The sequence below is a fragment of the Coloeus monedula genome (genome assembly GCF_965178545.1).
Source record: "Coloeus monedula genome assembly, chromosome: 12".
NCBI classification, from domain to species: domain Eukaryota; kingdom Metazoa; phylum Chordata; class Aves; order Passeriformes; family Corvidae; genus Coloeus; species Coloeus monedula.
In genome coordinates, this window is record NC_138792.1 from 7158800 (window position 1) to 7185052 (window position 26253).

The window sequence follows — 26253 nt, forward strand, 5'->3', positions numbered from 1 at the left end:
CCCTCAAACACAAAGCCAGATGCTGCATCATGGGACTTGGGCACACACTTCCTTCTCCTCCACCTCCAACACCCAGTGCCAGCACTCTCAGAACAGATTCATACAAAACCTGGCCCTTTCCAAGTCAACATTCAGAACTGGAAATTCAATTTCCTCAGTTTGAAGGCTTAAGGCAGACCCTTGTGTGTTAGTCAAGGGAATTAGGTGGCACATACGGTTAAGAAGGGATATTCCCCCCACTGGCACCTGCAGCTAAACTCACCCTGTAGGGCACTGCTGGATCCCCACATATTGCTGGAAAAAAACTGCGCAGCACCAGTTCAGAATGAAGCCAAAGTAGATTTGTGTGTGTGTGCACATGCCTAAACACAGACAGAAATGCAAACATAATCATCAAGTACATGAACTTGAAGTATAGTTTTAAAATGCTCGAGAAGAATTGTAGAATGTCCTGGTTAAATACCATTTTCATTCAATGAAATATTTTGTTGCCATCAGATTTTGAATACACAGAAACTTATTTATGGCTTTTTTTTTCTCTCTCCACAGTTAGGAAATTCATGGGCAAATATTCCCATTTTTCCATTTTTCAAAATGATGGATTTTTTTTAATTGAAATTGTTATTTTTGGTGAATAACATATATATTTATATTTTGATAATCATTTTTAACTGCACTTAAAAATGCTTGAAATACAGACTGATCCCTAATGAACTGGATACCCATATAAAAGATTTATTTCATTTTTTTTTAAATAGGCCTTTTTCTAGGATCAGTTCTTTGGTCAAATGACAAGGGAATCCTTAGGATGGCCTAAGACGTGATCCACTGACTTGGATGTGTTGAGTAATCCACTACAAGCCCCGAGTCACTCGGAGCCTCAGTTTCCCTCATTGTAAAAGGCTACAACTGTCTTTAAAAAGCACTCTGAGGTCTGCAGATGAAGCAAACCATACGATAATTGCCATCAATCAGAGCAGCATCCAAGCAATCAACAGCAAAATGTGGCTCATCTCCCAGATTAGTATCTGGATAAACAAAGATAGAAACAAATAATCAGACAGGAGAAACCTGTTTCCATAGGAATCACATGTAATAATGATATTTATTATACTTCTGGGAGGATAAAAGGAAATAAAGATGAGTGGACACACATCTAGCTTCTCTTATAGAGTTGTATCTTGTGTGTAAAATCAACTGGTCCCTATTCCTCCTACTCAGAGGAATCTTTGATAATTCACATGTGAAATTAAAGGCATCTTATTTATTCAGTTATTTATTATTCTCTGTAAAATGAGTTAGGAATTTGTCCCTGTGAATAATGTTAGCCATAATAGTTAATTTACTCCTATTCATTGGCAGTAATAAAAATGTACAAGGGGATGCAGAAACATTATTATTTCTTGCTTGAAGTGCAATTTCATGTGGTGAGAAAAACATGCTAATATGCTGCAAAGTGCTACAGGAATTTAGTTCTCAAAGGAATGGTGGTATTAAATGTATTCTGACAAGAAGGGGCTTTGGAAGGGAAACATTTATCTTCATAAAGTCATTAAATTTACTGAGCAGCACCGCATTCTTACTGCAATCTGCTCACTCCATTAAAGGCAGAGCTGTGGAACAGTCTCTTCTGTATGAGGAACATTTAGGAAATATCTACATTTTTGAAAATTGTAATAATGGGGGAAAAGAAGATTCAAGGAGGAGGAAATAATATGTCCTTCTTTAAAAAAACCCTCTGCATTAAAAAAAAAAAAAAAAAAAAATCCCAAAAAATGAAACCAACAAAAAAACCCCCAAATACCAAAAAATACAAACCCATGAAAAGCCTCAGAAACTGCTGCTCATAAAGAACAAGTTTCACTGCCTACCTCTGGAAAGAAGCATACTGTAGGGGAACTCTGAAAGATAAGACTTCAAAACAGTGCAATGAGGGCTAATGGCTTTCAAGGCATTGGCAGCACATCACTGGCATGTGAGGGATGCTCAAAGTAAAGGGATGGGAAGAGCAGCTTTGCACATTCGTATGTGGTCTGTAGCTACCTGCTCACGTCCACACTTATGGCAGTGAAATGGAATTGGAGTCCTGAAAGTTGGAGATGCTCCTCTCAGCGTCATTTCCCATGCAGTTGGTTACTTTATTTCTCTTTGTCCTTGATAGTTAGATGTATTTTAAGTAAAAAGATAAAATCTCTGTGTGTATTTCAGTGCTTCAGTAACATTTTGGGTGAAGCACAAAGTTCAGACAACCCAATCCAAAAGCCTGGGTAAAAGTCACACCACAATAATCTGCACAATTGAATAAACAAGCCCTTCCTCCAGAGGAAGCAAAATTTTCTCTGGACAGGAGAAATCTAGAAAGGGTGCTTTTAGAGAGACCTCAGCACTCTAACTCCAAAATGAACATAGTCCTGAAATTAGCTATGCCTCAGGTGTGGAAATTGTTGCATGAAAGGCACCAGAACCAAGACACACACATTATTCTTTTGTAGCTCCCTCATAACCTCATTAATGACCTCCAATGCATCCACTGGAGAAGGAGACTACCTGTGCATGTTCTGACTATGGCAAACATCAGGAACAGAAATATTACAGTCAAATATGACAGTAATTCTGTTAAACCATATTTCTGAACAACAGCCAGAGCCATCAACATCATTACTGCAGGCTTTGTACATCAATATCACAGAGCGCCAAAGCTCTCTGGGAATTCATTCAGAAACAAAGCAGCACAAAACCATAACATAAACACCACAGACCCACCTGCCCTCCTAACCACAAAATGACATGGCATAGAGAAACACCTCCACAAGAACAAATGCACAAGTATCAGAACAAGAACGTCATGCTCAGTATGATTGAACCTAACTAAAACCAAGGAAGACCAATATTCTTAATGCTTTTATTCACTACAATGGGGATTATCATATCTCCCTCAACTGATTTTGTTATTATCACACCCACAGTTTCTCTCAAAAACTCAGAAATGTTTTTGTCTTGCTTGTGAAAGCAAACCAAGATACTGATAGAACCAAGCGATCCCATTTTCACAGAGACTGAATGCAAAAGGTTTCAAGTGGTGCAAGTAAACTTCTCCTCAGCTTTTCCTTTGTGAGCAGACAATCATGATCAGGGCCCAGAAGTCTAAGTAGTAACTTATTTCTGGATCTAGTAGGTTTGAAGAATGACTTTCTAATGGCTTTACACCACAATTCTGCAGATTAGTGCTCGCCCACACTTAACAACATCTGGGTTAAAGGGCTGAACCTCCTGGCTTTGTCCTGTCTCTAAATGTGCCAGATAAATATAGTGGGCAGAAGTCAGATAGCCTGCAGAATAATTGTACAACCATACCAATTTCTAATATACTTGTAGCCAGTTGCAACCTTGCTGTAACACAGAAGAGGAAAAAAAAATACATCAGGAAACCACAGACTTCCCTAATGGGTTACAGTGCATAATTGAGTATAAAGAATAGTTATTGCCTGAACTACAGTTGAACTGAGATTTCCAGCTTCCCTAGCAAATGTTCTGCTACTGCTGCTAAGCTACAGCAATAATTTCTAATTGTGTGGGTTTTAAGTGAAAAGAGCAAGAAATCCTGTTCGATTGGTTACTGTAAACTATTCCTGCCAACAGTACCAGGTCATTGGAACAAGCCCTGGAAATCAGAGGTCTTTTACCTAAACAACAGTAGCAGAGGCTGGGAACTAATGAAGCAGTGCTGCAGTAGCATCACGCCCATTACACAATTAGAGGGACAGCATTGGACACCATGAGATTGTCACACACCTTGCTAATGAACCATGTTTTACACACATTTAATTAATTAATTATGGCTGAAGTCATTCACTGCTAGCCAGCAACTGCTTTATTATACACAAACCTGACCACCTTACTGGAGTGCTAATGAGCTATTAAGTGGGACTGCACGTTACCAGCAATTTTGTGGGAAATCAAGTAATAAGAGATCAAATATCAAATAAAAGAGCTTTTAATCCAAATGAGATAATTAATTGCACCTCCTGTCTGACAGCTTTCCTAGTACTTTACAAGAAAAAAGAGCTTTCTCATCAAGTTAATTTGATCCTATTGCCAAAAACTTTTTTAAAATTTTGAGTGCCATTTAGCAAGTATGACGGGAATTATTGTTATTTACATAGCAGTTTCTCCTTGGAATTCCAATATACTCCACAGACATCACTCCAACACACATGGAAAGAGGGTCAGCAAACCCCAAGAACTGAATAGGCTGGTGAGGAAGCAAAGAAGGCAAGGTTACAGTTTCTGCACAGGAGCTAACTGCTTCACTCCTTTCCCAGATCTCTCATTCATTTCTCAGCCATCCATCTGCTTCTCAAAGCCATGGAGAATATAAAGGTGCAGAGAACTTGCAGTGCACCCTGCCAAAGGCCAGTAAGAGCTGCAATCCTTGCAAGTCAGGCAGCTCCCAAGGGCAAGGCAGGGGAGCAGGGTCAGAGCCTCCCCCAGCAGCGGGGCTTGGTGGGCTCTGCTCAGAACAGGCTGCAGCCACCTTCGTGTCCCCCTGCACTGCTCTGCACCCCCAGCACCTGCTGCCCCTGCACACTCCAGCCTGGAACAAGAAGGCATTTAAGAACACATTTCCTTATGCACCAGCTGGATTTAAACAAACAAACAAAAAAAGCCACTAGTAACACCTCCCAAACTTATTTTGGGTGCTCCCAGTTTAATAAAGAATGAATTCTGCTTTGACTTCATTTTTCCTTTTATCATAAGTGTCATAAGACAGTATAGAAGATGATCAGGACATTTGAGGAGGTTTAAAGCAAGCTGGTTTTTGGAGTCAGGGAAATCAATAGCCAAGAAGGTCCCAGCTCAATTTTGGAGCCTAAATAGCATTCTTCTTGGGCTTGTATGTGCAAATGTGTTACAAATCCCTGGGGCCTCAACAGAGCTTTTTTCCTGCAGTTTCAGTCAAATATAGGTTGGCCATGACTTCCATATCATCCATAAACTGTCAAAAGCAATGTGATGAAAGCATACTTTACTTCTCCCTGGGTTCAAAATTAAATGCTCACCATGCTTAAAAGTCTTATCATGTTTTAGTCCACTGGCTCATACTATCATCTCTGTTATCCTTCTACTTCCTTTCTACATGTTTTTTTTTCCCCTTAAACCTTCTAGTCTTTCAGCATTCTACAGCCCATCATTAGTTAACTCCTGTTGAATTTTATAATTTGTACTGTCCCTAATTGGTTTGTCACATTCCTATTTCCTTCTCAACCCCTTTCCATTTTCCTACATTCTCGCTTCCTCATGCTTGTTTTCCTCCTACACAAACTGTGATATTTATTGATGCTGAATTCAGCCCGCAGGCCAAAAATAATAGTCAGTCCAAAACCAAGTGGCCACAGTTCTTCAGTTTTTCACATATTAATTTCAGAAAAGAGGTTAGATTTGGCTAAATTCCCTCTTCTATATTTCTAGCTACTGAAGAAGCTGCACATACAATAAATATTTAATAGGAAATCCCCTCCAGCTGAATTCAGGCCCCAGAGCATCTCATTACCATGTCTTGGAATAGCATCCTCATTGTCACTTGCTTAATTATGCTAAGAAAGAGTTGAATTGTGTGGCTGTTGGGATCAGAAAGTGATTAAATTCACTTGGCAAGACTTTGGGTATCTCATTATGGTCCTCATTTAGCACTTCTAATTGAGTCCATTTTTAATTTTTTTTTTTTTTAGTTTTCTAGAATCACAATTTGGAAAAAATACTCCCAACAACAGCAAGTATTTCCTTAAATTTTCCTTATTTAATACAAATTCCTGCCATGAAGAAGAATCATGTAAAGATTAAAAGCAATTTGATGGCCTACTGCACCACTAATCCTTTTAAAAGACTCTTACCCTTACAGAAAAGGGGACTGAAACTCCCTAGAGCAGACACCTACTTTCAGATGGAGCTCTCTTTCCTACACATTAACACTTGCTGAGGATCTTGCCCTCTATAAATGATCACAAATGACAGCTTGCTCCCAAGCAATCCCCCTGACCTCTATTCACCAGCAGTTTTTTGAGAGCTTGTCTCCTTATTTCAGGTGGGAGCATCAGCACTCTGAAGGTGAAGATGAGGATGCTGCTGGGCAGGAGATGATGAGAGTATGTATGTAATCTCTCTGTATGAGAGTTGCTACCTAGCTTGCAGGAAATTCAATTCTCTGAAGTAAACCAGCAGAAGCATTAGATATCATTTCAATCACAATTAAGGTGTCAAAAGGCAACTCAAGTGATGCACAAGTGCCAGATATCTGCGCAGGGGGTTAATTTCATCCTAAGAAGTCAGATGACAAGAAAGTGCTCTATTAAAATCAACACACATACAGATTATCAGCAGAGATACAGTTCTCATATTAGTTTTGGGAAAGCCTCTTAATAGCATCATAAAACAAATTCTCATTGCAACAGTTATATACAGTCAGAAATAGGTTGTTCACAGACTCTGATTTGTACAAAACTTTCCAAAAACAGCATCAGGAAAGCACACCATTGCAGGTAAGGTCTGTGCTGAGTATCTGAGTGCAGAAAAACTGATGAAAGTCTCTCCCTCAGAGTGAGATATAAATAACATACCTATAATCCCTGAAATTAACCATAATCAAAGAATAAAAGATTTCAAAAGTCAAGAATAAGGACTGAATATCTTAGGACTTCTCCCACAAAAAGAAAACAAAGGAAATACTTCCTACAAACATCCTTACCAGTCTTTACAACCAACAGCCACTGAAGTTGAAGTGTGGTTGCTACAACTTCATTTTGCAGAGATGTAGGCAAACAAAGGAAGGTACTTTAAGAAACTCTAGAGCAATTCTTCTGTAAGAATAACAAAAATAAGTGATACAAATGAAACATATTGGCATCCAATAAGGCCTGCACGTGACATTTCTATTTTGTAGATGCAAAAAACAGAGAGGAGAAAAGTTTATGTGACTTTGTTGAAGCTCACACAAAAACACCAGTATGACCCTAGAAACAGGCCTTTAATGAAGCCCTTGTCCATGCAGAGCCCTATTGGAAGGCACGAGCTCTGCCTTAGAGTAGCACCATCACTTTTAGTCTGCTCCAAAACCTGCTGTGCTAAAACAGCCAACTCCTCACTCCCAAGCCTCATCCAGAGAATTACACAGAGCAAAGGTACTTAATTTTCCAAAATCAAGTAATTTCTTTCTTTCTTATCCCTGTAGAAAGACTTCTTTTTTGCAGAATCTCCCAAGCACATGATCCCCTTTTCAACAAAGCAAGAAACTTTACAGTTTCCTTCTCTGCAGGTGTGAACCTGTCACAAGAGGGTCAATGTCTGTCCAGCATAGCTGGGATTTGACCCTTTACTTCGAGCACAATTGCCACAGAAAAGTTTCCCTTCTACAGTACCATAACAATATCCTAAAGACATTCTCAGCTACTGCAAAGCCTGGATTTTGGTAGTCTTACCTAGTTTTGTGAACTTTGAAATATTTACAGGCATAAACATCTCTTCTACCAGGTCTTTAAAGTCTATTCAGAGAAACAAAGGAAGAAAAAGAAATGGCAGAGGAAAAACTCAAAGCCTCAAGGCCAGCATCAGCCCAAGGATTTGTGGTTCTCCTGAGTGCATTTTTTTAGTGTCTCTCTTCAAGCTGGTACAGGAGATTGACTTTTAAGGTTGATGGTATTGATCTAATTCACAGCCCTATACTCATTTATCATGATTCTTTAATCAATAGCCCAGCTACTTAAGATACTGGGAGTTCGGGTCCTTATTTATCTAGATGACATTTTGATAGCACCTATCTCCTCGGGGGCTCTTGTCTTGTAGGTCAGCGTTTCATTACACCTCATCTTTCCCCAAGGTGTGTGAGCAGTGGGAAGACATTAATGTTTTCGCCCCAGCTATGTTTGGGTGTGGCAGGACCACATTTTGGACCCCTCAGCAGGTTTTGCCATTGTAAGGACAGATGGATCGGGTGCTGAGCTGGTCAAAGCTGGCATTCTTTTAGCAGAGTCATTCTTATTTTCACCAGTCTGAGCTCTCTGTCTCACAATCCACACAGGTGCCTTTACTTCTACCACAAAAGGAGCTGTTGAAGTTTAACCAAAAGATGCTCCCAAGTACAGCAGGTCTCATTGTTTCATCTCTTCACCTTTTCCTCCCTTAGCATCAAGAGTAAGCTTCAAGAGAGAGCTCACTGTCAGACTCTTCAATGAGAGCTTCAGTTCTGCAGAATGAAGCAGCCTCAAATGTCCCTGCTTTACACAGATCCTCTCCACCATGAAGTTCTATCAAAACACATGCTGGCAATAAGATTATGACAAAACCACACTTGTTTATTTAAGCACAAGTTCCTGGTTCAGTTATTCATTTTAAAGATCATTGCTACATCCATGTTTTTTGTTAGGATGGAGGATTTTTGCTTTTGTTCCAGGAGGATGCAAGGTTAGTTGGCTTTCATTGTAAAAGCAATGCACCTGAGCTGCAAAAGACTGCTGAACACCTCAGTGAAAGCAAGCTAAGAATAAACAGAAACCTGCTGGTCCTTCAAGCTGAGAAATAAACCCTCTCAAGCTCTGAGTCTTCAGAGTTGTGTGCTGCAGCCCAGTCCCAGTGTACAGCACTGCATCTTCAGCTGGTGGGAGAGCAGGGAAGCAGCTGCAGTTTCACAGCTGAGCATCTGGTCCCTGCAAACAAGGTTTGCATGCCCCTGGCTGAATCTCCTTCAGCTCCTGTAGCATGCAAGATAAAAAGCACAAGCCTTGAATGTGGCTGTGTCATGAATCCCTTCGAAACTTGCCTTTTTCAAAACTGAATTCAAGTGTCTGCACGTCTCAGAGTAACCAAGACACAAATATCCTGCAACTTTTTCCCCAGCTCAGGCCAGCCTCACCAACTGCTACCTAAGCAATTCTCTGACTGATTTCATGCAGACTAGTGTCAACACTTCCTGGTCTCCAAACTCTTCCAAGATCAGTTGAGAACAGAACAGCTTCCCCCAAAAATGGGCTTCACAAACTTCACAAACCATGAAAAAAATCCTGTAAGTTGCAAGGGAAGGTTTCTGGAGAGAAGGCAAGAGAGCAGAGAAAACGAGTTTTCTCAGCTCTAAGAAAATTGTCTGTAAGATTTTACTATTGTCTATGAGAAACCATCGCTCTACAAAAGAACCCCAAACTTCCTAAAGCTTCCTTTGATTTGATAAGTTTTAAACAATTATAATTTACAAATGTAAGTGCATATACAAGGACAAAAACGCTGACAGTGGTGCTGCTGTCATTCTGAGCATTACTTTGTTTTGGAAGTAATGCCACCTGCTTCAGTGAGGTTCCTCAGAAAGCACAGTGTTACTGCAATCCAGAGCTGTGGGATTCCTTCCTCTCCCCCATCTCTCTCCTGCTACAGACATGTCTTCTGTCCAGTGTGGTGACTGTACAGTGAGTGTCTGTCTGGCTGCTACTGAGTTTTCAATATGTCACCATAATGGCTGTGTGCCACCACAAGGCTCACTCAGTACCACTGCTCCCTCGTCACTATGAAGCCTTCCTATCCCATAATCTTCCCTGCTCAGCCTCGCTGTTAATTATAATCTCACAGCAACAGAAGGCAGGATTATGTCCACCAAGGTCTGTAAAGTTACAGTGGCACAGTATGGTCGTGCTGCATCCAATCCACATGTGCCTATGAACTTCAAGTCATTTGCATCTGAAAAATAGATCTGTTGCTTTAGACAGAAGAGCAAATACAGTCACTTCCCACTACCAGAGTTTCTCTAAACTCACCGTAACACTGTGGATGAAATCTAATCCTGTACACAAGGTCTTCACAATCCCTTCCACCATTTAAATAGGTTTATCTATGAGGGAAGTGGTGCCTGAACCTTCTGCTGAGGTGAAGGGTGAATTTCACCAGACTACTTACCCAAAGCCATTGCTTCTCAAATCAGTCTAACAACTACAGCTGCTCCCTGACACGCAGGGAAGTGCTGTCTTTTAGAAGGGCTGCTGCAGCTTGTATCTCAAAGGCAGAATAAGTAATGTGGGGTGACAGATGCTTTCAGAGCTGTTTTTGCATTGTAGAACTTACACAGCACATACATAAATATATCTACTACACATGCAAAAAAGACTTTATTTACACATTTCCTTCTTGTCATATTTAATTCATACCCGCATACACTCAGTCTGCTACGTTCCAACTTGGCCAAATCCTTGTTCACCGAACTATCTTCCCTCAGCACTGCAACATCCTAGGGGCACACAACTGAGGGAAGAGGGAAAGCCTATTAAGTGATGAGGATGCAGTATTTATAAAAATTAAAATGTGAGCTGGGTGTTTGGGAAAGAATGAAAAAAATTCAAGAGCTGCATTGAAGTATGCTGAATAAATTTAAAATATTAAATCAGGGCCTTAATTACTATGTCTCTAATCTCATACAGTCACACTTCACTTTGAGGCAATTTGTGATTAAATAATAATACTTTAAGGCAAATAACAACACTTGGCACTTTTATAGTGCCTTTTGCCTAATTAGTTTGGGATTAGTTCCTTCACATTGGGTATGGGACTTTGAAGATATAAAGTGCTAAGTATCATTATGACCTGAGGATCTCAAAGCATTTTACCCTACGCATTAATTAAGCCTCAGAGCACTCCTGTGAGGTAGGTAAGTATCCTTCTGCATTTGGCAGGCCCAAATGGAGAGAGCCTTGGCTAGTGTTTTCAAACTTCCTGGCACATTCTGGAAGCACTTCTGTGCCCAAGCTGCTTTCCTGAGCTGGGCACTCCCATGGCCCTCAGCCAGAGCAGGGCCCACATGAGCGTCCTCACATTTCACTGCAAGGCTCCCGGAGCAGACAGCTCTGCAGGGATGGCTGGGCATGCCCAGAACTGCTGGGAAATCAGATCACTGCTTAGGAAAAAGCCATTTGAGTTCATTCCCACCTGCAGGAAGCCCAGTGAGAAAGCTATCCTCAATTTCTTGCTCAAAAGAGTGAAACTGAAATATTGCAACAGCTCCAATCCAAGGATTTCTGTGGTGGAGTCAGACACAAAGTCATGGCCCCCACTGCAGGTCATAAAGCCCTCAGACCCTCTCAAGAAACATGAGTTTCTTTTCTTTTGTTTGTTTCCTCCAAACACCAAAACTCAAGAGGCAGGCTAGGGATCACAGGCTGTTACCAAAGCAAAAAAAGAGGCAACTTATTTCCTATTAGTTCATCCATTATGAAAACATAAATCAGCAATAAGAAGCTACAAAATCTTCATTCTATTTATAATTAATATTGTACCTGAAGCAGTCACCTGCAGAAGAAAGAGGTTTGAAAGGATTTCAACTTACTTTGATAATTAAGGGTATTTAGTGTCCTTTAAACATAAAGTTTAAAAGAGAGGAAATCCACAATCTGCCTGAATGTTCTTAGTTCAACAAAGTCTTTGAGTTGACAGCTAATAATTAATTAACAATGAATGGTGTCTTTCAGGCTGTCACGGTGATTGACACTATCATCTTCTGAAAAGTGAAAGATTTGTTAATGTGGCAGACTACAGTCTGGGAAACATTAAAGCTTCACAATTCCCACTGCTTTCAGCTAAACGCTTGACATGACAGGTTACCAGCTTGAGAAGAGGAGGAGGTGAAGAGAACAGCAGCAACCTCTGCCGGTGGAAGCCTGGCTTCCCCTCCAAGCACTCATTTCCTTCAGAGATACAGGAGAAATTAGGGAGAAAATCCAACTTGCTGGCAGCCGGGTCAGCAGGCTGGGACTGGAGGGGCCCTGCAAATTCACTGGAAGAGCTGCTCCAACCACCTTCCCTCCACTGGGATTACTCCACCTGGCAGTGTGACTCTGGATTTATCCCTGTATTCACCAAATAAACACCCAACAGCTGTCTAGGTTAGTAATTGAGAGCTCATTTTCAATTACATGTATTTGATGATTTCTTTTTAAATCCTACTTTTACAGACACTGCCAAAAACAATTAAATTCTAACTTAAAACAACAGATTAACTAAGCAGCAAAGATACTTCATTTTAGTAAACAAGGAGTTCTGCCATCTCTCCTCCTCAGTGTTGCTGTTGGCTACCTTGGATCCAGCTTCATCATCCACCTTCCTCTGCCTCTTGGCTCTCCTTAAGCTTAACTCAAGGACAACTTCTGTACTGATGAGCTACCTGTGCTTATTGTCACCTATCTCCCTGGTATCACACCTGCAGGTCTGGCTTGACTGTCCTGCTGCAGAACCCTTGTTCTACAATGCCTTTATTAGCACTCTCTGCTTTCTCCACCTCTATCCCACTTCATGACTGTCAGCTTTTTCACAATTCAATTGCTTCACATGTCCAGTACACAGGAAAAACTTTTGTTTTCAGCCTCCTCCTCACTGACTTCCTTTCCATTTATAAGATCTCTCTCACTCTTTCTCACTTAAGATCTGATTTTCCAAGCTTCCATCCCAGATCACCTTCATTTACACCACATCAGTTCAGTTCAGAGAAGAAAGCAGTTCCAGTAGAATTGTGGAGACCAGAATTACCTGCTCCTTCAGCTCCTCTGGCATGTCTCTAACAAAGTCTGCTTTTCTGATAAAAATAAATCCACCTCCACAATTTATTCTTTATCCATACAGGCTTTTGCAAACTTTCTACCAAGAAAAAGAAAGGACACCAGACTTTTAGATATTTGAATGTCTTACTCTTTCTTCTCCCTTCTCTTTTCCCATTAGACATAGAAATTACTTTGCTTCTGCCACATTTTAGTTCTTCAGGAATTGTTCTCATCCTCATCCCATTTCCTATTCTCCTCTGTGTCTCCTTACACTCAGCATTACCATATTCAGTTTGTCCCTGCTCAGGAAATCTCCACAGTGACTCTGCTTGCTTCTCCACCTGTTGGTTCATCCCTACTCAGTCTTTTGCTGATTCTGTCAGCAGATGCCAGGGGGATTCCCCCCTGCTTTTTCACAGAGGAACCAGTCAATCCTACCGTAACATCAACATTGTTCTCTCTGGCCTTCCGAGCACAATTGTTCCCCAATACCATTCCCTCCCAAATCTTGTTGCAAATACCTTTTTTTGAGTTCAAGTCTTGCTGTTCTTCCCCTTCCTCCTTCGGCTCCCCCTTCTCTATTATTTATGAATTGCTTGCCTTGAGTTTTAAGGCTGTTCGTGATTTACTGACACATCCCATTTCCTCTCATCTGCTCCCAAGATGTCAGTTCTTGCCTCCAATCAGCCCTTGGCACCAAACTTCTCCATTTGTTGCTTTTTAAAATCAAGCCTTTTTTTGCTTTCTTTTCTTCCTTCCATGTTGTCCCCCCACACAGGAAACAACCTAAAAATTATTTCATTCTGCTTTTCAAAAATTTTCCTTTTCATTAATGCCTGCAAAGAAACTGACAACAATAGATCACTTTTTGCTCAGATCTCTTCACTTAAAATATTGTTTCCTTATACTGTTTACACTGCTACCTACCAGGAGTGGTCAAAATCCCTAAGTGGATCTTCTAGTTGCTATAGAAATATAAATAACAAAAAGAACTTAGACCTAGAGTAGGCAAAGTACACACAATTTATACCAGTTGCTCCTTGCAGAGAAAACTCCAGAGAGCACCTGCAAATAAACTAACAGCCCCACATGCCTAGCAGGCTTACATGCCAATATTGATGATGGAGATGCCCAAGCTCTATACATTAGTTTACCATCCTCCTTCAGGTGTTATTTACTTTCTTATTTCAAAGAAAGAAGTGAAGGGAGAGATGGGGGAGAATGTTACAAGATGCCCCCCCCCCCAATATACAGCCTCTCCAAGGATGAAACTTGGGGAGCCTAGCATTAAGCATGTTCAAACCACTGTGAGCTAACAGATGCACAAGAGCACAACAACTTGACTTCTGTGGGACTCCTGCAAGCACAGTCTGCTTAGTAAAGGCCTTAATTAACAACTTTGCAAAGGACAATGAGATTATAACAATTATTCACTGCAGGCAGCCTGTTTTTTCATCCTCCAGTCTCCAGCATTTGCTTTAGCCTGTATTCCAGATAAATATTTTATTCTGTGCAAGCAGAAGGTTCATTATGTAAGTGACAAAGAGAAAGCATCAATTGCCATACACACAGATCCTAATGCACCTGGTTAATGTAGTTATAATATGTCACTGCAAAACATCTTGTCAGCATTTTGTAATTAAAAAAGAAAAGCTACTACAATAATAAAGGCAATGTATTTAACAGAGACAAATATCACATGTAAGATGATCTTCCACAGCAAAAATAGACATTACCAAAGCAAAGCCTTGATAACCTTGCCCTACATACTCCGGTACCCTCGAATGCTCTTTGGCCCATAAAAAACCCTTTTCCTCTCTACAATAGCACTATTCAGATAAGTAACACTGACCAACCTACAGGGCTGCAACATTTTTCAAAGGACAAAAAGCGTTTCTTTCCCATTGAGTCAGCAGGATATTTATTTCCTTATAACAAAGAGTTTTCTGAACTGCTGAGAGATTTGTCAAAACGGAATCACAAGTGATACATTAAACAACCAGAGGGGAGAACTTATTATTAGGCATTAAAAGAGAAAGCTGCAAGTTTACAAAAAAGAATAGGACTGTGTATTTGACTTTGTAAATTCTCAGTTAATGAGAAATCAAACATGAAAGGCAAACATTTAATTGAGAGTAAATTTAGTCATTTAAATCACAGCCACTCACAATCCTGCTGTCTTACACTTCATAATACACAGCAAAGGGCAACTGGCAGGACATAAACACATGCCTGCTCAGAGCTCTGGAATATGCTGCAGTTATTTAAATACCATTTAGAAAGTCTATTCTGGTGGTTTGATATTATGAAAATGCCAGCTCCCTGCACTGCAACCCAGCACACAACAAAAGGCAGGGCACAGCACTGGCAGCAGCGCTTCCTGTGGCAAGGCAGCACCTTTCCTTTTCCAGGGACACGTGGCTCACAAGGTGGGAAAGCCTCATTGCCTTCCTCCAGCACCCCTGGGTGGTGAACTGCAAATGCCCAACCAGTCACACCCAGTGGAGTTTAAAATCTACTCCAGAAAAAAGGAAAGGTGGGTTTACCTTTTCACAAGCCAACCATATCAAGCCTACACCCCCAATTGCAGCCATGAAAAGGGAAAGGCACAAGTAAATTTTGTTTCCTCCATCAGTCTGAGTATCACCTCCTGTATTTTAGCAAGGCACAACACGATACAGGCAAGACTTCACTGTACACATTGCTCTGACACTGCTGCCTTCTTGCTGCCACAACTCCAGAGAAACAGAATTAAGATTTGCTCATTCTTGAGCTTTCCCCACTAGCTAAACTAAGCACCTCCCTGCTCAGGCAGCCCTGTATCCAGGGTCCACTGGGGGCATTAAGCTTTTCCTGCACAAGCTAAAGCCCCCAGGAGTCTGCTCAGGCTTGCACCCAGGAGCCTGGTGTCTCCACGTTCAGGGCTTGCTCTCCCCCAATGATCCTGACTTTCCTTAAAGACTGCAGAGCACTGGGAAAGGCCTCCTGGGCCACAAGCTTTCAAAATCACAGTACTGGAAGACACCCCAGAAGGCCATTTAGTTCATCTTTCTATTCATGGTGAGATGAACTGTAAATATGGTATTTGCTCTTAAAGGTCTCCAGTGATGCAGACATCACAATTTCCCTGAGAAATTGAAAAGGGATGTCTCCTCTTTTCACTGTCCTTTCCAACAGCAAGGGTTTGGTTTTTTCCTTCATATTTAGCTTGAAGTTTTAGCTTCAGTTTAAGGGTGTTACTTCTTCCCCTCTCTCCAAGGACAAAAAATATTTTTTAAAAACCACAAGTTTAAGGACAATAGTGCACCTCTTATATAGAGAAAACAGTTTGCATAAGCAAAAACCATAGACCTACCTTCTCCCAAATTTGACCTATTAGTCGCTAACAGAAATGAAAGAGTTTTTTAGAATTAAAACTCTTTCTTCTTTTCAAAACAAGCACTATGTGATATGGGAACAGGAAAAGGATCTGAGAGAAGAGAGAAGAAATACAAAAGTGATTCAAACTTTGTCCTCCTATTTCCAAAAGCCTATTGACGGAAAGGACACATGCATATCTTAGTGATGGAGAGGAAGATTAGCAATAACAGAACTATTACCATTATTTGAACAGTGTCTTTTATTCAACATTAAAAAGGGACTCCTCTCACCAATTCAGAGTTTCACTCTTTGTGGTTGGACCATGCCCTGGATTATCACACATTAACACAATTATCCTGCAGGCAGTCAAATGTAAGCCTTCCTCTCCTTTCCTGCTCATTCTTATGTACATCCGTGGTGTTTCTCTCTAATTTGGTACACCCCAGCACAAGCAGTTCTTCATCTGTTACTGCAATCAAGGCTGGAGGATAAAACAAAGAGAAAAACCAATACTGGAACTTGAGGAGAACCAGTCTGTGCCATGAACATGTACTGAATGACAATACAAGAAGGAGTGTATTGGTATTTACTGCAATCTGCCCATGGCCAGAACAGCTGAATAGTCCCTATTATATGTCTATTTTAAGTGTTTTGTGAGCTTTAAAATAGCATTGATCAGAATATATAGGCTATTTCAATCCAGAGAAGATTCATCTAATACAATATTAGTAGGTGGCAGTTGGAAACATTTCCCTTCTAGGGACTCCCTCTATCCTAGATGCTTTACTTACTCCAAGGACATTTCCTAAATGGAATGCCTGGGGCTTTTGGGGTTTGTTTTGGTTTTGTTGGGGTTTCTTGTTTTGGTTAGGTTTTTTTGTTGTTGGTTGGGTTGGTTTTGGGTTTTTTTGGGGGGGGAGTGTTTTAATTTTTTTTTATTGTATAATCTCTCTACAGCAGCAGAAATTTAATCTTGACTTGACAAATGCAAAAGCTTAGACAAATCACAAACACACTATTCAGCATGTCAGCTTTACAAAGAAAGTTCTGGTTCTATCAGATTTCCACACCACATACAGCTGCAACATTGGCTTATATTACTAATCACTTGCAGTATTTGTGTCTTGGGTTGTAACAGATGGTGTTTGTGAGGCATGCAAAAGCTTCAGATAGCCAAATGGTACAGCAGTTGAGATAAGGAAAAAAATCCTCACAACAAAATACCCATCCCTACTGCGGAGGCAGGAATGTGAGCAGTGTTTAAATTATTCCTGGTCTCTGCAAGCACAGTGGACTTACAGACTCTTAACCCTAAACAGGACTAGAGTCAACCTTTCATATTTCATTACCCCAGTAAATCCACACAATGCCAGCTCATAGATGAGATGCACAGAAACACAAGACAAACCACAACATAGAAAAGTTCTGTTCTTGACACTTCTTAGGCCTGGTCTCCAGATTGCTCCAGTACAGCTCAGGTGTAGTACACAGGTGTTTTGGCAGCATCTCAGTTCTGATGGCAAAATGCAGTACCCCATATGCTAGGGCACTTCAAAATTCATCAGGGACGCCCTGTTAATGCAATCCACTCAACTGCAGAGAGCTCAGTAATCTGTTCTACAGTGACCCAATGAGCCATAATTCTCAGTGCTGAGCTGTTGGCAGGTAATTTTTAGGGGACTTGTACAAGCCTCCACCTCTAGGGAACTATTTTCAGCCATGAGCTTTTTTGTCTACATGCTGACATGGCTTAACAGACATGGAATGGATGAAGGACACAAGGCACATCTTCACACCAGCACTTAACTTCCTGAAATCTCAGGAGACCTCTTGGCAGTTTCTTGTGTTTAACAAAGAAAGAAAGAAGCTAAAGCCCAGGGCAGCTGCCAGTCAAGACCACCTAGTCTTGTTTTGAGATGAAAGAATAGAGACAACAGAACTAATTTCTGTCAATGCTTCCCTGGATTCAAGGTCTTTCTAATAGCATTCTCAAATAATACAGTTAAAAAATCATGACTGCCTGTTGCCTGGGGTTAATAATCATTCAACAACATAGTATGAGTATTAGATGGGGGAAAAAAGCATACTTCTAACTAAAAATTGTGGCTGATACTGGACCTTTTTGGATAACAAAAAAGCCCTCCCCCAATTTTTATTGTTCACTCTTTATCTTTCTTTTACACTAAAAATATAGGAACAAGACAAAGATTAGTTTTTCTTCATTCAATAAAAGAGAATGCCTCTAAAAATAATTTGGAAGAAAAGTCCTTTTATAAAACTTTCAGAAGATACTCTGACCACTGCTCAATACCATTATGCACAATTGACTCACATTACATTGAACACAGCTGGGATCACTTATTTCTCTATTTCTGAGGGGTTTTAGCACTGAAAAACCAACCTGCATTGCTTTTAGAACTCTTCCAACATACAGGCTTCAGATTCTCTCACCACTGGCTAGTGGGCTTGATTTTATGGTGATATTCATGCTGCCTTTGCTTTTAGAGCTGCCTAGTTTTGTTTAAATGATGATAGTATTTAAGCACAATGCCAGCCTGAACAGCCCTTACTACAGGTTTATATGACCTTGACATGCAGCAGCACTGACATTTATTATCAGTGACACCTGGATGATACTTTTGATGTCTCACTATCAAATTTGGAACCACTGAAGAGAAAAAGATCTTACTATTACACTTAATTGAAGAGGGACTTGTTCCACAGAGGGATGCCCAAGAACATCACTACAGAATCTTGTTACTACAGAACTCAAAGCACAGAAAATTAATACAGTATTAAAATAATATTAAAATACAGAAAAATGTGCTTGACTGGGACACTTCAGATGATGCAGAGCTGGAAGTGGAACACAACACTCATGAAGGATTTATTTGAGCACCCAAAAGAACACACCAGATCTCTGTGATAGCAAAACTCCAGTCACCTGCCCAGATAATCAGCACTTGCCTTTCTTTCTCTGCATGTCAGGCCCACAAAGCAATCAGTCACTTGATGCTTCCGTGAGTGCTTTCAAAGCATCTGATCCTGAAAGCAACAATGCCTCCTCTCCGAGAGGCCAGAAGAGAGTTGAGATAAACCTCAGCACCGCACAGGCTGGTACACCATGTAGCTCTATTTGCTCCTGCTGTACCACAAAATTATGGAAGAAGTCAATGCAAGTGGGAAAAAATGGCTCAACATATACAGCCCACAGAGAGGCTGTATAGAACCCAGTACCTACTCCTACAACAGGCAGAACACTCAGGCAACACTTCTGTCAGTCATGTCCTCCACTGCTACCGTTAGTGACTGAGTGAGCATATAAAATTTGGGTTGAAAATCTCTCTACTTGTAGAACCAAATGTGGAAATAACCTTTTGCCATAGAAATAGACCAAATATTGGCCTGAGGTTGTTGCAGATCTGAACTGGAGACTTTCCTACATGGCAGAATCTTGCAATAGACACATCAGCATCTTGGGAGTACCAACCACTAGAGATGTAAAATCACGTGCTATGGGAACACAAGCTACATTCTTGGTATTATTAGACAAAATCCTGGGTAATTTGATCTCTATTAATGGTTAAAGTAGGAAACAGCTTCCCAAAGAGGCAATCAGTCTTGCTAAAGTACATGAGCATAAACTGAATCAGAGCTTCAGAAACTCACTTTACATTTTATGTAAAAATAGAAAAAGTAATATATGCAATAGAGCCATTAAAATGCATGTGCATTTGTGTGCAAGTTCTCTTTCTTCTCTTCCTTTCCTCCCCAGCTTGATAACTATATTGTTGATAGGAATAAAATATCAGCCTTTACTTGTACACATACCCGAGATCTTGTAAGCCATTACAACGTGTTTTTGAGATTTGCCACTTCACTGCTCTATAAAAAGCTTCCTGAAAAAGTATTAACAGATGGCCTCTTACTCTCTGAGACTGTTCGCAATACACCAGATGGCAACCTGAAAGAGAAAATCCAACTTACATTTTCAAAACTGAAAGAAATGTGACAATATCCTCACAATAAATATACAGCATGAAGGTAGCAATAAATGATCCATTTGAAGCAAACTGGCTTTCTTTATTTAAGCAGTGAATCCAACCCTCACTTTAAAACATATTGCAGAATGCTTCATATCCAATGCTGGAAGTAATTTCTGATGCAAGCACAAAGTTTGCTTTAAATGAGCAACAGATTTATGAGAGGCAAGGTTATTTGAAAGAGTGAAAAAATGGCCCCATAGCCTTGGGCATTAAGACTTTCTGTACTGGCTCGCTGGTATCTGGTTTGTGTCCGAGAACTAGTCTGTAAATTGCAGCATTTTTGCTATTAACATTAGAAGTATTAAACCCAACTTGCCAGTCAGGGTCTTGTTAGGAGAAGCCAGCAACTCTTCCAGATCCTTACTGTTTCCAAGCTTTCTGATTCACCTGCCAGACAGCAGCTTAGCTCAGCTTAAAAGACCTGGAGAGCTCTGCAAAATACAATCAGCCTTTCTCAGTGTCAGTGGCTATTCCTTGGGGCTGGGACTGCCACGTAGATGAATCAGGGTATCCTTCAGATAGAGGCAGTAATCCCTTCCCCACAGCAAGTACCACTGAAAACAAGGACCACTGATGGGGTTAGACATGCCTTCCAGCACACATCAGGAAACCCCAAAAAAGATGTCTTTGTATCTGCACAGTATCAGTACGATGGGGCTTCTTTTCTGGATAAACTTTTGAGTTGTTGCTGCAATTTCATTCATTTCATCCTACTCCTAATTCCAAGGTCACAAGAAATTCTTAGGAGATTGAAACAATTCTTAAGGGGAGGGCAGGTAACTTTCCAGCTCTCTCACACCGTGGATCATTGTAATTGTTCCTAGCAAGTTCACCTTTCACATGCAGGACACACCTGGAAAGCCCACTGATTTCTTCCTCCAAAGCCTCTCCAAAGAGGCACCCAGGGAGCTGGCAGTAGAAACACAAATGCCTACACCTGCCTGCATGGAAATACAGAGTGATCTGTTGTGCAATCAGGTTTTCAGCAGAATTCCCTACTGAAGTCAATATGCCATAAGCACAAAATTGCCTGTAGGACAAATTATAAAACTACAAGCTAGACAGCTGTCCTACCCTTGCCCATAAAAGGGAACCCACTCTATAAAACTGCTATTTATTATTAATAATATAAAATATTTATCATTATACCAGATGTATGAAAATTGTCACAGAGAGAGTTTTGCTCTTTGCTTTCACATTGGCAACAAGCCCATTTCCAAAAGCTATAAACAATAACGAAATTAGTCTATGGAGATAAGACAGTTACAGGACTAAAGCTGGGCTTTCTGAGGCAGTGTACTACCACAGATCTAAAAGACCTCTTTTGTTAGTCCAAGACAGTGGACTGTAAGAGCAGATTGGAGAATTTTAGGGAAAAGGAGAAGAAATCTGCTAAGTTTCAACCTACAGATTCCACCTGGAGCTGGAACAACTCATTCCCCCTAAAGCAAACATCAGCTTAGTAGTCTGCTAATATTGTACAACTTTATCATTTTCTGACTAAACTATGGATCCATAATGGTAAAAACCATACTATACAAAAATTAATCTTCAGAACAACACAGGATAAAGCAACATTCCAATGGGAATATTATTAATTTTTTCAGTTGTTATCCAAGTCACCAGTAATATGCTAAAGCAGCAGTGTTTAAATGGTCTTTTACACCTGACAAAAAAGTCTGGTTTTGGATCTTGATGCTGTCCACTTTGGAAAGTGATAGTATCACTATATGAATAGCTCATCCAGTTCCCACCTGCTGCTCATCCACTTCTGAAATCTGGCCAGGCTACCATCTTCACCCTGGCACCAAAATACTAATGCACATCCCTAACTGCACTTCTGCCTCCATACAACCACCACACTCCTTGCAAAGCCACTGGAAAATTTCAGACACATTGCTAGGAAAGGGAAGGCAATTGCCTTACTTTGATCCGTCTTTTTCACATAGGTGCCAAGTTCTGCAAGACAGGAGATGTGTCTGAGACCACTCACTCCTTCCTGCTCTGGCCCTACTCTTACTTATTGGTGAGCCCAATCAACAGGAGGAAAGGAAAAAAAAAAAAAAGGTGTTTCCTGTTGGGTTATCAAGCTGAACGGGTTTCCAGGGAACCAGACATGCACCAACAGAAGGGCAGAGCCAGCCAGCTGTGAACAGCAGCTCAGAGGTGGGACAGTCCCTGCTCTTGGCAGCTGGCTCAGTCACAGCTCAAACCTCCCCCCTTGATGGTTTGTACAGTGTCTGGCACTGAGAACAGGAGATCTGAAACACTGAACATTTTCTAGGAAAAAAACCCAAACCACAGCACCACTTAAACTAGAAATCTACCTCTGTCATTTGAGTGAAACAATGCAAATCTGCTAATCCCAGTGGCTTTCATGCAGTCACACAAGCAGAGAACTTGATTTACTTTATGAAAGAGGCTAAAAAAAGCAGAGTTCCCATTATATTTCATTTCCCCAACTCATTCAATGATCAAACGCATGAGAGTCCTCGATTCTACCCCGCAAGCTCGGGTTTCCACTTTAAACCTGCTGCAATGACAGGGTGTAACTGATGATGACGGGCTGTCACCATTCACTCTGGAGCTGGCAGGCTGCAGGGGAGCGCTCTGCCAATGTACAAGCTCAAGAAATAGAGATGCCAGACTTGAAGAGATGACTGCCCTGGGCTTTTAAAAAGCACTTAAACTGTTCAGCGCCCAGTCAGTGACTGCTGGCTGTGAAGATCTTTTTGCCTTGCTGGTGCTAAATAGGGAGGTGCTGGTATTGCACCAAGTGGGTCAGGGTTACTGACCAGGACATCGAAATCATAGCAGTGCAAGACGGCCACAGGAGTGAAGGTGCTGTGCAGCCCAAAGGCTGCCTGGCAAGAGAAATGAGGAAAAGGACACATCTTTACAGCCTGATCCCCATTCTAAATATAACTGTTGTTAATAACATCCTTAGAAAGCTAAATACCATCCCTCAAACTCATCTCCATGTCTTGCATGTAACATTTCTAAGGCATAATCATTTCTTAAAACCAGCCACTTTTAGACTAATGCATTTTGCTGCTCCAGCACGAGAGGTACCTGTACTTTCAGTTCATAGCAAGAGCCCCACTCACCTGGTTTTATTTCTTTAAATTTTCAGTTCAAGATACACTGGGAGTTTTTTAATGCCAACATGACTTTACATTCTCACTATTCAACAGGTTCCCTATGAACTTATCCATACAGATAGTATTTTTTTGGAATACTACTTTTGGTTCCACTCTTACGAACTGTAGCATAAATCATAATATATCTTGCAAGTGTAAAAGTGGTTTGAGGGGTGGAAACAGGACTTGAGTAAAAACACAATCAAAATGCCTTGGTCTAGGTTTCCTTCTGCAGGGGAGAAAAAAAAACAACTAAACTGGCACAAAAGTGCTGGAAAACAGAGATTTCTCCTTCATAAAGATTCAGAGCACATCTCTTAGGGGTGCAGTATTCAAACAGGAATCAGCATTTTAGCTGGAGACAAATGCACTAATCACAGTCATGAACACAACTGAACTAAATGCCTCAGCAAAACCACTCAGTAATGGCATTAGTCATGATAAAGGAAATTTGTATTTTCAGGATAGGACATACTCAAAGAATACAAACAGAATCATTTGTGCCTGCTTTTATGAAGAAACGATTCAGAGTATTTATTTGACCAACTTGCTATTAAAATGGCAGCACAGCTCAAGACATCCTTTAAAGAAATGTGTCTGGATGAGAAAGCTACTCCATAAATTGCTTTTAATTGTCCAGTTGACCAATTCCTCTACCACTGAGCAGAAAGAGTTCAGCACAGAAAAAAAAAAAATAGAATTGAATGATTACAGAACAACATGGTTATTTTTAAAGTAAATTGAAACAAACAAATCTTAATTTTACCTTTATACATTCCTAAGCCTGTCCTTTATTAAATAGTGACTGATCTATTCTACACTTGAAGTTGTAAGGACACAAAAAATAGGACTCTGAGCCTATCTATGATCTACTTTTAACCATCTCTGCTTCAGACACTGATATTTTCTTCCAAGCTAATTAGCTAGCCCCGTGAGGAGAAAATGCCAATGCAGCTAAAGTGACTATACCAAGAATTAGCAGTAAAAATTTCTAAAAATCAGATTTATTTTCTAAACTACATATCACACCAAGATTTCCAAATTACTACATAAGACCAAGTGATATTAAAAGGGGGATAATTTTTCTTATTGTTTAAAATTTGGAAGCACTACTTCCAACATGCTTCTAATACCAAAAAATAATTTTAAAAATAGAGAATAGAAGCACTCCCCTACTCTTATCCCATAGCTGTATGACTTATAGCTGCTGCTGATTAATCAAATCACAAGCCTTTATTTCAAATGCAAAATGAAATGTTTAGTGGCAGCTAATATCCCAGAGTTTCTGGTTTTCAGGCTCCGATTCTTTGATGTGTTACTGACCTCTAGTCGAGAAGCTCCGGAATTACAGAGCAGAGCCGCTCCCACATTGCGGATGGCATCGGAAGAACTCGTTCAAAATCCTAACAAAGCAGGGCAAATCCAGAGGAATCCTGCTCCTCCCGGCTGTGGGCTCGAGGAAGAGGCGATGCAGCAGAGCCAGGCACTGTCGGTAAAGCAGAAGGAACGTTTACACGAGATTTGTGGGCGAGACTTTACGAAGAACATTGTGTGTTTGCACTTCCCAGTTTTTAACTTTAATGTCTTGTGACTCATTTAAACCTCTCAGGAGAAATGAAATATTATTGGTCTGTAATCAAGGATACAAGAAATTTTGAGAAATCCAGACCTGGCTCTTCTTTTAAACTAAAAAGTAGCAGAAAGGGTTTGAAGGGAGAGGTGCAAGTGAGATGTGGGAGCCTTATGAAGCCTAACTAGCACAGAAATTCCATCCTGTGCTCCCAAAACCTTGGCACGTTCACCCAACACATTCCTGAAAAATGACTGACCTTAAAACACGGAGCACCAAGACAGTGTTTTTTCTAGCAGAAATGAAATCCTGCTGATTAGCACTCGGTCCCGCACTCAGGCAGGTCTCTTCAGCCCACTGGTTCTTTGGTGGCACTAGTACTTGTGCCACAGACTTCTGGCCTTGACTCAGAAGAGCATTTTAAACTCAAACTTAGCTAACACTTTTACTGACTAGGAATGTACTTAAGTGCATGGCTTAGTGCTCTACTAGGCCAGGCCCTCACTCTATTTGATAAAGGTAAATGAAGGTTAGCACTTATTCCTTTCACAAAGTGAATATTAGAAGAATCCTTAGACAAACCATCCCTTATTAAGGCAGTGAAAAATTCACGTCTCATTTTCATGGCTTTATATCAGAAAGAACATCATTGCTTTAACAGAGCAACACGGAACAAATACAGAAGATACTTGGGTGTTTCCACCAAGTATTTTCTTGGAAAAGAGTAATTGCAAGCAAGAGGAGCAGTTATAGAAACAAACAACCCTCAAAAGAAATGAGGGTTTGCAAATTCTTGAAACATGAAGATCCTTTTAAAGAAAAACCCATTCACAGCTTCCCTGACCAGAATGCTATACCTCCAAAATAAATAGCTTTAATCTCTGCTAATCTTATTTCAGCAAAGAAAAGCTAAAGGTGGTGACAAGAAAATTATTATTCTATCAAGTTCAATAAGTCAATCTATTTTTAACATCCCTGATCTTGATTTTATTTAGTAAAACAAGGTATCCAAGTTTTCCAGCAGAGCAGATAAAGGAAAAAGATGAGCATCCCACAGCTGCACATAATGAGGGCTCCTGAAGTAATGGATCACATCCTTCTTACTGTGAAATATTCAAGAGGGCTCAAGTGAAAAGAATCATTTCCTTCAGCAAAAGATCAAACTCACTTTGAAAGCAAGAAAATGTGGGAAGTATTAGGCTAGGCTGTAGGTTCAGTCAAGGATAGGTATTATACACTTCATACCTGCCAAGATTTGTCTTCTAGGAATTATGTCCTAATTCTATTACCAGGAAAATGTTTCAGAAAAGGCTCTGTTCTTCAAAGCTGGAATAGCAGAGACAGAGATCAAAACAAACTTTTTCCAGACATGTGATTAATATTTGCCCTCTTATTAGGCAATTTGTTAAGGGGGAAAAAAAAAAAAAAAAAAAAAAAAAAAAAGGCCTTGCTTAAAATTAACCACAGCTCTCTGGCCAGGGGAAGCATTTTTTGGCTGTGCAGAGGCTGTGTAGCCTGGCTTTCCTGGAAGCAGGAGAAGAAGTATCTGACAGCAGCAGGGGGTGAGCTGCGAGGCAGTG